Raw genomic sequence first — 13,052 nt, 5'->3', positions numbered from 1 at the left:
AGAGGGCCCGGGTTTGAATCCTGATGGCAGATATGTTTCAGTGGTATCCCAATCCTAATTGAGGTGCTTTGTGGAGGGCACTTTGAGTGAGTATGCCATCCATTGGACGGGACGTTAAGCTGCAGACCCCTTGGCACCTTGTGTTAAGAGTAGGATAATGCCAATGCCAGGTTTCTCTCCACCCTTCATCCTTTCCTGTTCATCCCTAATGGGGCAAATGACCTCAGCTGTTGGTTGCCTCCCCTAAAACTCCTACTACTACCCTATCTACCCCTTACTTGTAACTTTGTATTTACCTCCCCCCTTTCAACGAACCTAGTGCCAATCAACTTTACAGTTCCAGCTATTTCATTTTCCAGTAGTTACAGTAATTTACACAATGCCAGGGATACATTTTTTTCCTCCTGAATTCTTCTCTCCCAGGTCAAGTATATTTCTCTAACCCAATGATATGTTTAAATTTTACAACTGGAGATAAGTTTTCTATCTAATTAGTATTATATATTTGTACTTAGCATTGTCAGGTGTTCAAATAATTGAGGCAGTTTTCAAGAGAGTTTTATGTTAGTATTAGGCCATTCATTAATGAAGACAAAATTTTATTTCATAAAGTCTTGTAAATGAGATGCATTACTTATATTTTAAAAGGAAATCCTTGATTCTTCATCTTAGTTTCATAAACATCTGTATCCAATTAAATAACATCAATTTTACTGAGACAATAAATAGTAGGTATTCGAAATCTGTGCGTTAATTACCACCATTTAATCATTTCTAGTAGTCATTATTCCTACAAAAATCATGCAAAATAACTTCCGCTGACTACATGCAATAAAATTCCAGTGCATTAAATTCCTCTTGCTGTGATCACATGGGATCGACTTCAAAGTGAAGCACATAAGAACGAGGGACAGAAATCTCGGAAAAAATGACTTTAATTATGATAGTTGTTATGGAGAGCTTTGATGTTATTTTATTTGCATTACATTTTAATGAGATAACTTGAGCAACTACAGCTAAGAAATCAAAAAAAATACTTATTTGATCTTAATATCAAAAATAACATCAATTATAATGAATAATAATCATTATCATAGGTCAGCAGTGCAAGGATTGGTGTGTAGTGGCTTGCCAGGCCATATCTTGTTAGCTGAAAATCTCTTCATTCCATTCCAGCTCCTTGTACTGCCATTTTCCATCTCCTGCTTCTTATTGTTAATCCTAGGCCTACCTCGGCTATTTATTTCCCCTTTCCCTTCCTATGCTTCCTTCAACTATGATCTTTGGTAAACTATCTTGCCTCAGGATATGTCTAATCAATTTCCCTTTCTGAGAGTTCCCTCCATAAGCTTCTCTCTTCACCCAAAGTTCAAAGTACTTCAATTGGTGCTCTAGCCATTATATTTTCACCACTATTCTATAGAATCACATTTCCATCACCCCCAATCTACTTTCCTCTGCTTCTTCTGTCATCCACAGATACCATGTCCATCTTTCGACAAATCACTTTCTTATGTCTATGCTAGGATGCTTTGCCAAAAAGACTTGTCTCTTCAGATAGAATACTTCTTTCATCGCTTCTGATCTTACTCATCTAAATAGTTAAGTTCTGCCACTGTGTCTTCCCTGACTCTCATTTCAATATCATCTTTCTTGAGATGGTTGCAAACCATTGTTTATTTTGTATTCAAATCATCTGGAGTTACATTTTTATAAATCCCTTACTCATATGTTCTTGTCAGATCTTCTTCCTTCTCTGCATGTACACAAAGCAATGCCATCCACAAATTTGAAGAATGCTTATCCTTTTTTCACATTTTACTTAATCTTTTATTATCTCCTTGAAATTGTTCGCTGTCTTCTGAACATGTGTTTAAGATAAAGGTTGATATCATTGAGTAAAGGGTCTATTATAACTCTTATATTTTAGCTTTCATTTTATCACATCTGAATTAACTGTTACTCGATACTTACGTTTAATTTGGGGAATCAGTTAAAATCTAGTTGTGAATTATTGCTTTGTTTGTTTTTAAACTAAGAATAATTCACTTTGAATTAGACCGCATTATGATAATGGAAGAATCATTACTACTTCCCATAAATTTGATTTATAAACCACTTATTTATGGAACTAATCAGTGATCATATTAAGCGGAACCTATAGTACATGTTACCTGAAAGTAGTTGAATATCTATTGCCTTTTCTACACCAGCCATTTAAATGTAGCTTTCAGTGATCCCCCAAGTTTAAGTATATACAAACACCCTTAGATTGTAAGCATCCAATTGTGATGCCTTAATTGTGTATACATTTAAATTAATGGCAGTCAGCCACTTCAAAAGAGTGCCATCACATTCTTCAACAATATGGTAGTCGCTTGACAGTAGTCGCCATAGCAAAAAATGAATCTTTAATCACAATAAATTTGAAAAATTAGAGAATGAGTGAGCATGCAATAGGATATACTGGAGAGCACAGTCCCATAAATTAAAAATGTTGGTGTTAACTCAGATAGAAAGCTAAAATTTACCTGTCACTTCAGTGTTTTGACCATTGAATCCAAAGGAGCGAGGACCTCTGCTCCCATATCATGTAGGGAAACCACTTTGCCATCTATCTCACAGTCATTTATACCAGCTCAACTTGGTGTGCCTTCCTTGAACCTTTTAATCTCGCTCAATGAGAGGCCCACAGCACAACCTCACCCTCCACTGCATTCAAAAAGACAGGCAATTTCACCAAAATATAAAACTTCACGACAAGCTGGAAACTTTGCCCATTGTTGTTCATCTCTAGGAGCAATGCAAAAAGAGACAGTACAAAAGGGACTAGAAAGAATGTCTTAGAATTATGCCACTGCGCTAACTATACAAATATTTGGAGGGTAGTTTGAACTGAATGGGAATTTTCAAGTGTTATTTTAACCCACGCAATGCAAATGAAATACTTGATGTAGGACTTCAACAAAAGTTTTTCAATTTTACACTGATAATCATTAATTTATCTTTGAAAATAAGAAATGGCCAGTGCCCCAATTTATCACTAAGAATAATCCATGAACAATAATCTATTATTTTTATCCTTCAAATTGATAGAATAAATAAATCATGGACTAACTAAAATTTTAAATCAAAATAAAAAGGGAGAAAAATATAAATATATGAATAATGGGATGTCATTGATTTGAAATTTCCTTTCGTAAGATAACTGACCAATAAAGAGGCATGAATTAAAAATAACTCCCTGCTCATCATTTCCTAGCACTGAGTTATGCTATTTAATTAAATAAAGAAATATTGTTTGATAAGGTAGAACACAGTGTCTTTAGACTTTGTATAATTGTTAATAGTCATATTCAATCAATGAATACTGCAGATAACTAAACATTTTGAGAGGACAGTGTCTACCGGTTATATAGGGATATGTTTGAACTCATACTTTGCTTTAACTTCTGTACAAACATTAATCAACCTCCTGTGGTATTTTTTGAGTAAAATAAGTTTTGTGGATAATATTTTCATGTTTTCCAATATCTTTTGAAATAGTGAAATGTTGTTTTTTAATATATTTTTTCTAATATCAAGAGCAGAAATTGCCCGAGCTGTTCATTTGGAACAGCTTTAAATATTAGAATTCATTTGGTTTTACCCTCTGTTAATTTTTCAGGAATGTAACTTCAAGACATCATTAGACATTTAGATAGTTTGAAGACTTCTTAGAAAATTGAACTGTGAAATTCATCAAACTTTCTTGTTATTTTCTGTGATGCATGGGGCCTGAAGTTCCAAATGCAATTACTATTCCAATTTCACAGAAACCTCTGATTTCAATTAGTGCCCATTATCATGGGAGGACGATTTCACAGACTAAAGATGAATTTAGAAAGCTTTGGGCAGTCAAAATTTAAAAAAAAGAATTGCTTTGAGTCGGAATTAGTGAAATTACATTTAATGAATAGAAGGTTAGGCTATTTATTTCATTTTGAATAAGACAAATATAAAAATGATATATCCTAATGTAATATTTAGAGTTGAATTTCTTGTTTTTTACACCACGTGTATGTTTCAAGGAATGTTCACGCCGTTTCTATTTGCTGGGAAGATATTTTTAGGCCAGTGCACAATTTTTTTTGCAAAGTGGTTCTAAACCTGGGAGTCATTGATCATGGGTACCAGTGTGGAATTTGAATGATATAGCCACGTTTTGACAGTTTATATACCTCTAGGAAAAAATTTATTCTGCTTCAGAAGAATTATCTTCAAATATTCGATCAAATTAATCTCCAACTTTTGAAAGATTATATGACTGGCATCCCTACTGCATCTGATATAGGATACACTTTAGAGTTCATGAAGGATCGCATTTGAGCACATCTAAATTTTTCCTTTAATTAATTTCTAAGGTTGTCACATGTAATGTATTCACCTTGGGAGGCTGATCCTCTTCATTCTTTTGCCCATTTGATGTACGAGTGTATGATATTACCACTTTCCAAAGTGCTCATTCATATGTCATACATTGCATTTTCATGGATATATCTATTTCATCATACACTGACATTATTAATTTAATATCCTTCAATATAGTTACTATAGGAAAGAGTTTCCTCATAACATCCCACACCTATGAGTACAACTTGAGGAAAACATGCTATTTCCATTATCTACTTTCATATATTAGGTTATAGTTAGCACCATATTTGCATACTCCTTCATTGTAAATTATATCTCTTAATAATTTCCGTTTTTCTTGCTCGCCAACTTTTCCATGCTCTTCCAACCATAGAAGTCATTTCCCTAAGTTGTCACACATGCCATCCCAGAGGATTAATTCAAAATGCATCATTTTACAAGGGCAACTTTCTCATGAATTCCTCCTGCCCATCCTGCTTAGTAATGGCTTTAAAGGATGTTCTAAAAAATCCTCAACCAATCATAGAACAATGCTTACCATTAATACACATTCCCAGCTTTTTCAATGAATTATCTAACCATTTCCGATATAGGCCGTGTCAATTCCCCATACAGTCACATAAAGTAGTCCAATTTGCCAGCCATTCTGAGATTCTCACTACTTCATACCCTAGGTATCATTCCCAATGGTCTTGTAATCGAAATTCCCCCATTTGGTATACTTCCTAGCCTTCACCCACATTTACACACCTTCACATTCCAACAATTACGAGAATTCACGTGTGATGTTCTATCCCACCACCTCTCTCATTTTACTGAGCATCGTACCAATCCCCTGTCCCTAGCCAAAATCATATCCATTTCAGCCCCTCACTTAATTCTGTCACTTAACCAAATACTTTCCCCGGTACTTTGAAATCTCACTCGGATATGTGAGGGCATCCTTAAAAGACTCTCAACTCTTTATCCTTGTGGGAATCTCTTTGCCTCTAAAACAACCCCCCCATCCCCACCCGAACCTCCACCCCTCTTTCTTTCAAAACCGGATCTTGCCACCCTTCGTAAAGAAATTATTTTTGATGCCGCAAGGAGAAAATGAGCATTAAAAAATTATTCTTAGTCCAGAGCAAAAAATTTCATGGCCAGGGTAGAACAGAAATATAAGTTGGAAAGGCAAGACAATTTATTTGCAGAATATTTGTACAAGATTTCACAGAAAGAGACAAGTGCTGTGTGAAATGAATGGCAGCTCGCAAAGGCACTTTATTGGCATGGCGGGAAGAAGTTCAGTACATGAGACAGTTGAGGTGAATGCACAAGGCATTCCTATAATTAAATTCGGTGAGGATTCAGTCGAGTGGAGCCAGCTTCATGTGGGAGAATCAGGAAGATCACGTGTCAGGAAGGCAGCAGTCCTGTTAAATGAAAGAAAAACCAGTTAAAGGCATGCCTTGGGTTCTAATGAATCATTTTAGATAGTAATAAATCAAATTTCAAAAATATTCAATGTAATTTGTGGAAATATTCTCTGGCATTTGCTATTTTTACTTTTACATTGTCAAATTCCCATAGCATTAATATTTTTAGCTGGGTTTTGAATGAGACTGAAATATTGGGCTAGTCCACGTCCGAATTAAGGTTTTTGAAACGTTATCTGAAAGAAGCCTGCAACATTTCATTTCTATGAATATTTAAAGTTAAAAATATTTACTAAAAAGGTAAATTCCGAAAGAATATTTCTTCATTACTAATGCAGTCGCAACTATTCTAAATGCAACCCTCTAAAGCCAACAAATGAAGATACGAATTTTTTATTTATAATAAGGCATTTAGGAAATGAAACATAATGCGACTAATTTTAAAGTTTTATTCTAAGCACTTGAGCAGACCATGATATTATTCAAAGGACACCTATGTTTCCTCGGCATAAAGACTCAGCATTCTGCAGCTAATATAATTGAATGCTGAAATGAACTAGCAAACAATAGCAAAGGATAAGAACCCCACTCATTTAGTGCCAATCCCAGTCAACGTTAAGTTATCTCAGCTGAACTTCTGAAGAGTGATGTTAAACTGCATTACATCTTAAAGTTTAAATGCTATTAATTTGATATTTACATAGCAATGGACGATGCTCTAGTTTCACAATATAACAAGAATAATTACATAGTCAATCAAAGCACTTCAGTATATTCACACTTCTTATTAATGATTATAAAAATGAGGCCTACCTGCACTTCCTTTTGCATAGTCTGACTAAGCATACATAATACAATCTTATGCCAAAACCAAGTACTAAACAAAACAATTGAATTAGTTGGTATCCAGGTGAGGTGAATCCAAATCCCATCTTTTAACCTCAATTTCATTCCTTTGAATGATTTAATCCTGCATGAGCTTCTGAGAGTAACGATTTAATGTTTTAAGGCAAAGGTATCCTTTGGAGTAAAAGATGACCAAAGGTATTTCAAACAGGAGGAACAGTAGATTGCTAAGAGCTGAACTGTTAATATTTTATCCAAATCTAACGAAAGTAAATCAATGTACCTTAAATGCTCTCCTTAATGATATTCATGAGGTACTTTCCAATTAACTATTTAGAGCCATGTCAAAAAAAACTTCATGAGCATTTGAAAGTTAAACATACGTAAAATGAATAGACTTACTAACAATCATTCAAGATTTAGTAAAAGGTAAAATTATGGATGTAAAAATATGAAATTAAAAGGCACCAAGCCCAAAAGGATTTAGAGAAAACAAAATATTTCCTTCCAGAGTTGGAATAACATCATTGGCTAAAATATTACCTTCTGAGCATTATGACATATCAAAATGAGTTAACTAATTAGGTAAAAGGTTAATAATTTAAGAACTAAATAAACAAATATGGAGAAAAACAGATACGGTAGCAACAGGATCTTTAAGAAATTGCACAGATTTTTTAGATAACATCACCATAAATAAAAGAGTAAGGAAAGTATGGCAACATGATCCTGGACTGTGAAAACATTACTGAAGGCAGGTAAATTAAAAGAAATAAATAGAGTAATGCATGTCAATGCTATAGATATGGTGGGGATATGTGAAACCAGGTGGAGAAACCAGAAATGGAGAATTCAGTGGAGATGCTTTCAAAGTAATATATAGCAGAGATGAGAAGAGGGGAAAGAATGGGATAGCACTAATTCTAAATTCCAAGTGGGCAAAACAAACATCCGGCTCATGTATGGTAAATGATAGATGATTAAAATTAAAAGCATACCTACTGACGTTATGATGACTTCCCAACATCAAGTTCAGAAGATGATGAAGATTGTAAGAATATACGAAGAAAATTGATGAGTTGATCGGGATGAAAAGAGACAAAGAATATGTAATTTAAATGGGACACTTTAATGCTGTGGTGGAATTCGTTAGTACGTAGATGATAAGAGGAAGGCCAAAGCAGAAAACTCTATTTAAATTGTATATTGAGGAGGCAATAGAGAAAGTGGAAAAAAATGGTATGAAGGGAAATGGAAGAAAAATACACTACATTTGGTTTACAAATGATATTGTGACCCTAGCACAATCAGCTAAAGATAAGACGACCCCAATAGAAAAAAAAGATCAGGTTTTTGATTCTTTGAGGATACATGTTTATCTTGTAATAATTTTGGGAAACCTTTTTAAATATGTATTCAATTTCAATTGAGAAACAGATTTCACTAGTGGCGCCTAAAAATCTGCCATTTAAATCAAATAATTTACATTACGTCATTCCATTCACAACTGTGCACTACTACAAAGACCTGTGCTTTTCTTAACATTAAATAAATAACTTGATTAATTGTCAGCCATTCAACGTGTTTCTAATTATCGAATATACGTGCATGTACAGTCATTGCGTACAATGAAATGAGTCTTAATTTTTATAATAATGTTATGTTTAAGATATGCATTGAATGCACTGTACTAAATGGGGAATCTAGTCTAATAATATTACTACTAGGACAGGTGAGAGGTTGAGTTTCAGACGTAGGATTTCCCATGAATATAGGACCCGGAGTAATTTTTTCTCAAAGTTTCATCTGAGAAAAAGTCCAAAACTTAAAATAAACACTTCAAACAAATTTACCACATTTCTTTCTAGATTCTTTTTTGATGGAGCGCACTCTGAAATATGCCCATATTAGATGTGATTACCTCAGAAGCACAGCAATTGTTTAAATAGTTCCTGGAAAACTTTTATTGCTTAAACTGCAAGAAATCAGTTTAAAAACAATGGCTGACATTCTCTAGGCTGGAGAAGAGACAGAAGCGACACAAGAGGCAACGGCATCGAATAAAAAGGATTCATAAGAGTATCAAAGCCCCATCAATAAAAAAGATTTAGAAAATTAAGGAGTACATCTGAATGTTAGCACAACAGACGTCAAATTTGATTAAAATGACTACCTCAAAATTTACTCCGACCAAAGCGTTTATTATTCCCGGTAATTTTCTCTCAAATTCTCTATTTCAAGTTTTGTACTCTGCACTTTCCTTCAAGAATGTATATATTTGAACTACGTACATTGAGCGTAAAAAAAAGTTAAAATAGATTGGTTCCGGTATAACATTAAGCATCAACAGTGATATGTGGTGACAAGCAATTATTTAAAGAAAGCAGATAATATTTAAATTCAGCTTATTAGAAGTGATTAATCTCAGGTTAAGTAACCAAGAAATATGAACATTGCTCATTAATTGTTTCAGAGAGATATTGATCAAAACATGGGGTGGCTTGAGAAGCACATTTTAGCATTCAGTATAGTCTGAAGTAATCAACACCATTCATTGCTATCTAATTTCTGCTTAAATAGTTGCCTTTGATGATCATTTGAAAACCACTGTTGTAACAGCAGATAGCATCTCACTTAAGCTTTTAATGAGTAGCTAAGATCAGCCAAATTCCAAAATCGAGCTTAGGAATTTATCCTATCTGGAGGTGGAAGCGAAAATGCACAGAATACCATTTACAATTCGTTTAAGCAGTGGTGACTTTATGTATGAAAAGTGGGCTCCCCAGCTAAATAACACACCGAGACCAACAAACTTGAGCACAAACGCTTAACAAGAGGATAGTAAATTAAAATATTTTTGCAAACCAAGGTCACCTGCAAATCAGACAAGATTTTTGGATGGAAATTAGCAAAAGACAGAAAAAAAAGCTTCAAGTAAATATATAGGCAATTAGAGGCTGCACTGAATGAATAATGCTCACATTATAACTGGGAACTAAAATAAACAACTAACGTAAATATAGATAAGTGTATCAAATGAGTCAAACTGGTGATGGACTATTTTAAAAGAATGGGGGAGGAATGAAGATCAAAAAAATCAATAAGGTAACTACTGTATGCTAAGAGACGGAAGGAAAGATGTAAGAAGAGATGGATTGATGACATAATGGAAGATATGACACAGGAGAGTAAAATTATAGAAGAGGATAGCAAGTAATAAAAGAGAATGGACACAGATGCTAATTAGGTACTGATAAATTTCCCAAAATAGTAAAAAATATTAGCTGAACAAAATAATGAGCTTAGCTGGGAATGTTTCCTCTTCACCAAGATAAAATCAACTATCAAATAATTTTATTTATGTGAAAAAACAAATTTCATGCATTACTCTTAAATTATCACCTAATTATTATTAAATAAAATTCTAATTTCACCCACTATTGATGATTTGTCAGTTTTTACATTAAAAAGAGCACTGATAGAAAATGAGTTATTTGAGGGAGTTCACGTGTGAATTCCATTAACAAGACTGAGAGGGTGATTGAATATCCTTGGAGTCCAAATTCCCTCTTCCTTCAACAGAACGGGAACAAAGTATTGAAGGCTTACCAAGGGATCCCACACTGATATTCCTCGTGCAATAAATGGGTGATTCTTCCATGTTCACAAGTTAAGTTAAGATGGTGTTGGCAGGGAGAAGCTCACATCATGAATTTTCAAGTGACTCCTACGGTTCACTTTTACTTCGGTGGCACCATCATATTTGTCCAGTAGGCGGTCTCCTGTGAGAGAGGCAAATGACAAAGTTAAAGAGAGGATAAAGGTTCTCCTCTTAATTTTAGTAATAAAGCATATTTTCCATGGTTAATACAACAATGTTCATGCAAGAATACCTAGACAACTTTCTTTTTCTTCAATTACATTATGTACTGGTGTTAATTAGCAAGATGTGTAACATTAACTGATGCTAATGAAATATTTAGTCATGCTTGTAGTATATTTTCATTTACCCAACCAATTGCTCTCAAAATACATATACATATGAAATAATTAGACCATACAAATGCCCTATTAATGAAAGATTCTTAGGGCCAAAGGTTAAATATAAACTAAATGCGGTTCTGATTTTCTTTTCTAAAATTTAATTCCCATTGATTAAAGAAATATTACACTAGCCACACTAAATTTTTTGAAGGATCAAGGGGACATTTATCTCCTTTCTGAATAAATCTTTCAGAGTAAATCGTATAGGTCTAACGAAGTAAGGAAACACGCCAAAAGAAAGCAGCCCCACCGACTTCTTCGGTCTCCTCCGGATTTCCATAACTGCAACTTCCTCTCTTTTTCTACCAAATTTAAAACTTAATAGTCTGTTTCCCTCTCTGCTTCTCTAATACATTTACTCCATTCCCAAGCCCATATTTCAGAAGCTTCCAATCTAAGCTCAACTTCTTATCTCAAAGCCTAGATTATGAATCCAGTAATCACAGCGCTACATGTACCAGTAGACCTTCAACCAATTTTTTGCTCCACGAAAAGGAACTATTTATGTCGATTGAAGAGAGTATATTTCATTTGATGAGCTAACATTCAATAACACCCTAATTAAACAAATTAGCGAATAATTATTAAAAACTCACATTATATCGTCCATTGCCAATTGTTTTTAATTTTTTCCAGGCAGCTCCTTGTCATCCTCAATATCTCTCTTAATGCTGACAGAGACGGATGGTACATCATTAGAAATCACATGAATATCCCGATTGTGTCAATCCTTTCACAGAATTAAATCCTACAATCCAAAAATCCTAGAAAGGCACGATCCAGGGCCGTCGCTCTCATTTTTAAAGGGTCTTAAGGAGTACTTTAAGATGTAAATACACCGAACAGTTCAGCTGCAACACTTGCCATTAATCGATTAGCATTTTGAAATTACAACCGCATGCCACATTGCGTATGAAGCACGAATACTCAAATAGTGTCTACCCGAATTGTTGTTCAAACCTCAATTTCATTCTTCACTTTTTATTTTGTACTCTGAAAAAGAGAAATACGAAATGCGATTCATACCCATCGTGGCAATCACTTGATCGGTTAAAAGCAATGCCAACGAGTTCAGGGTTAGTGGGTGGGCCCGGGGACCCAAGTCTGTAACTTGTTTTGTGGCGAGAAAAGCGCTTCCCTAATCGGGGGAAATTACGGGTTCACTGTTCGTGACGAGGATCGTATATCAATCATAATTCACTAAGTGCTCACAATATCTCATAAACTAGAGCATTTTTTCTTTGCAATTGAATCAATTCACTGTACAGCACCCCCTCTTTTGCATGAGAACGGAAATTCTCTGCTCATGCCCTAACATAGGATCAAGGACTGGACGACTGTCGTCATTTCAGTCAGAATTAACATTGTACTGGGCAATATCTCCTAAGCTGGAACATCTTTTCCCCAGAAAGTAAAACAGTACTCCAACGATTTGCCCATGTACGCAAGCCCTATGCTCATTTTCGTCCATGACCTTAGGGTTGCCGTTCACTTGCAAATAGTGGGAGTGCTGCATTGGGTACTTGTGCAATTTCAAGGAAAATATTTTCTAGTTGAGATATGTCTAATACATGGAGAATCCGTTAAAAAATACGAGTGCTGTCGTATGCTAAATTCAGTCAAGTGTCGTTCTCATAATCGGTATCCCGGGATCCTATATTAACAGCGAAAAAGTCAGCTTATTATTTCGCTTTAATACTATGTGGACTATTTTTCATTTACACTTCAGAGTTTAATACTGATGGCGTGCCCGGTAAATGTCTGAAAACGGACTTTTAGGTATTTCAGAGTACCTAGATATTACAATGTTAAACAAATGAAACAACAATACGTTTATTGCACTAGAACGTAGTTACTCTGAAAAATCCAATTATCAAGATAATATTTGAAAAGTATCATTTGGTTATTCATGTGAAACTGAATTATTAATCAATATTAGATTAAATATGGTATCAAATGGTGAGGGTATCTCGGATGCCAGGGGTATACGAATATTAGGGTTTTCTTGGTTCCTCACGTCTTTAAGGTGAAAATGGTAAGCCCTCTGCAATCGTCACTTCTTCGATAACAGCAATTTCATCTTAACATTTCAAGGATTAATTTAGCCCATTATAACTTTCACATTAAACTTTTTGACTAGCATTCCATGTATTAAACTGGCTATCGTGGTTCGTAAATCACATCTTGACAGTGAGAGAATTCATTTAAAGTGAACCCTATGAAAAATTCATGTTGTGTTCATTTGAGCAAAATTATATTTTGAATTGAAATGAGTGCTCTTTTGTAAAAGGTTTCCAAGTAATGGTTTTAACATAGGATTTCGTCTTTAGA

The 13,052-nt window shown here is 34.5% G+C and overlaps 1 long non-coding RNA gene across 1 annotated transcript; it reads right to left on the bottom strand.

Moving 5' to 3' along the window:
• Positions 1-5,641: 5,641 nt before the first annotated feature.
• On the bottom strand, positions 5,642-11,881 carry LOC139687029 (uncharacterized). Its single transcript, XR_011700593.1, has 3 exons — positions 11,318-11,881; positions 10,287-10,459; positions 5,642-5,828 (listed from the first exon to the last, which is right to left on the bottom strand). It is a non-coding gene; the product is annotated as an uncharacterized lncRNA (long non-coding RNA).
• Between the last annotated feature and the right edge of the window lie 1,171 nt (positions 11,882-13,052).

This window comes from Hetaerina americana, unplaced genomic scaffold, assembly GCF_022747635.1.
Source record: "Hetaerina americana unplaced genomic scaffold, ioHetAmer1.1.p SCAF_16, whole genome shotgun sequence".
Lineage (NCBI taxonomy): Eukaryota > Metazoa > Arthropoda > Insecta > Odonata > Calopterygidae > Hetaerina > Hetaerina americana.
This window is presented reverse-complemented; position numbering and strand designations above follow the sequence as displayed.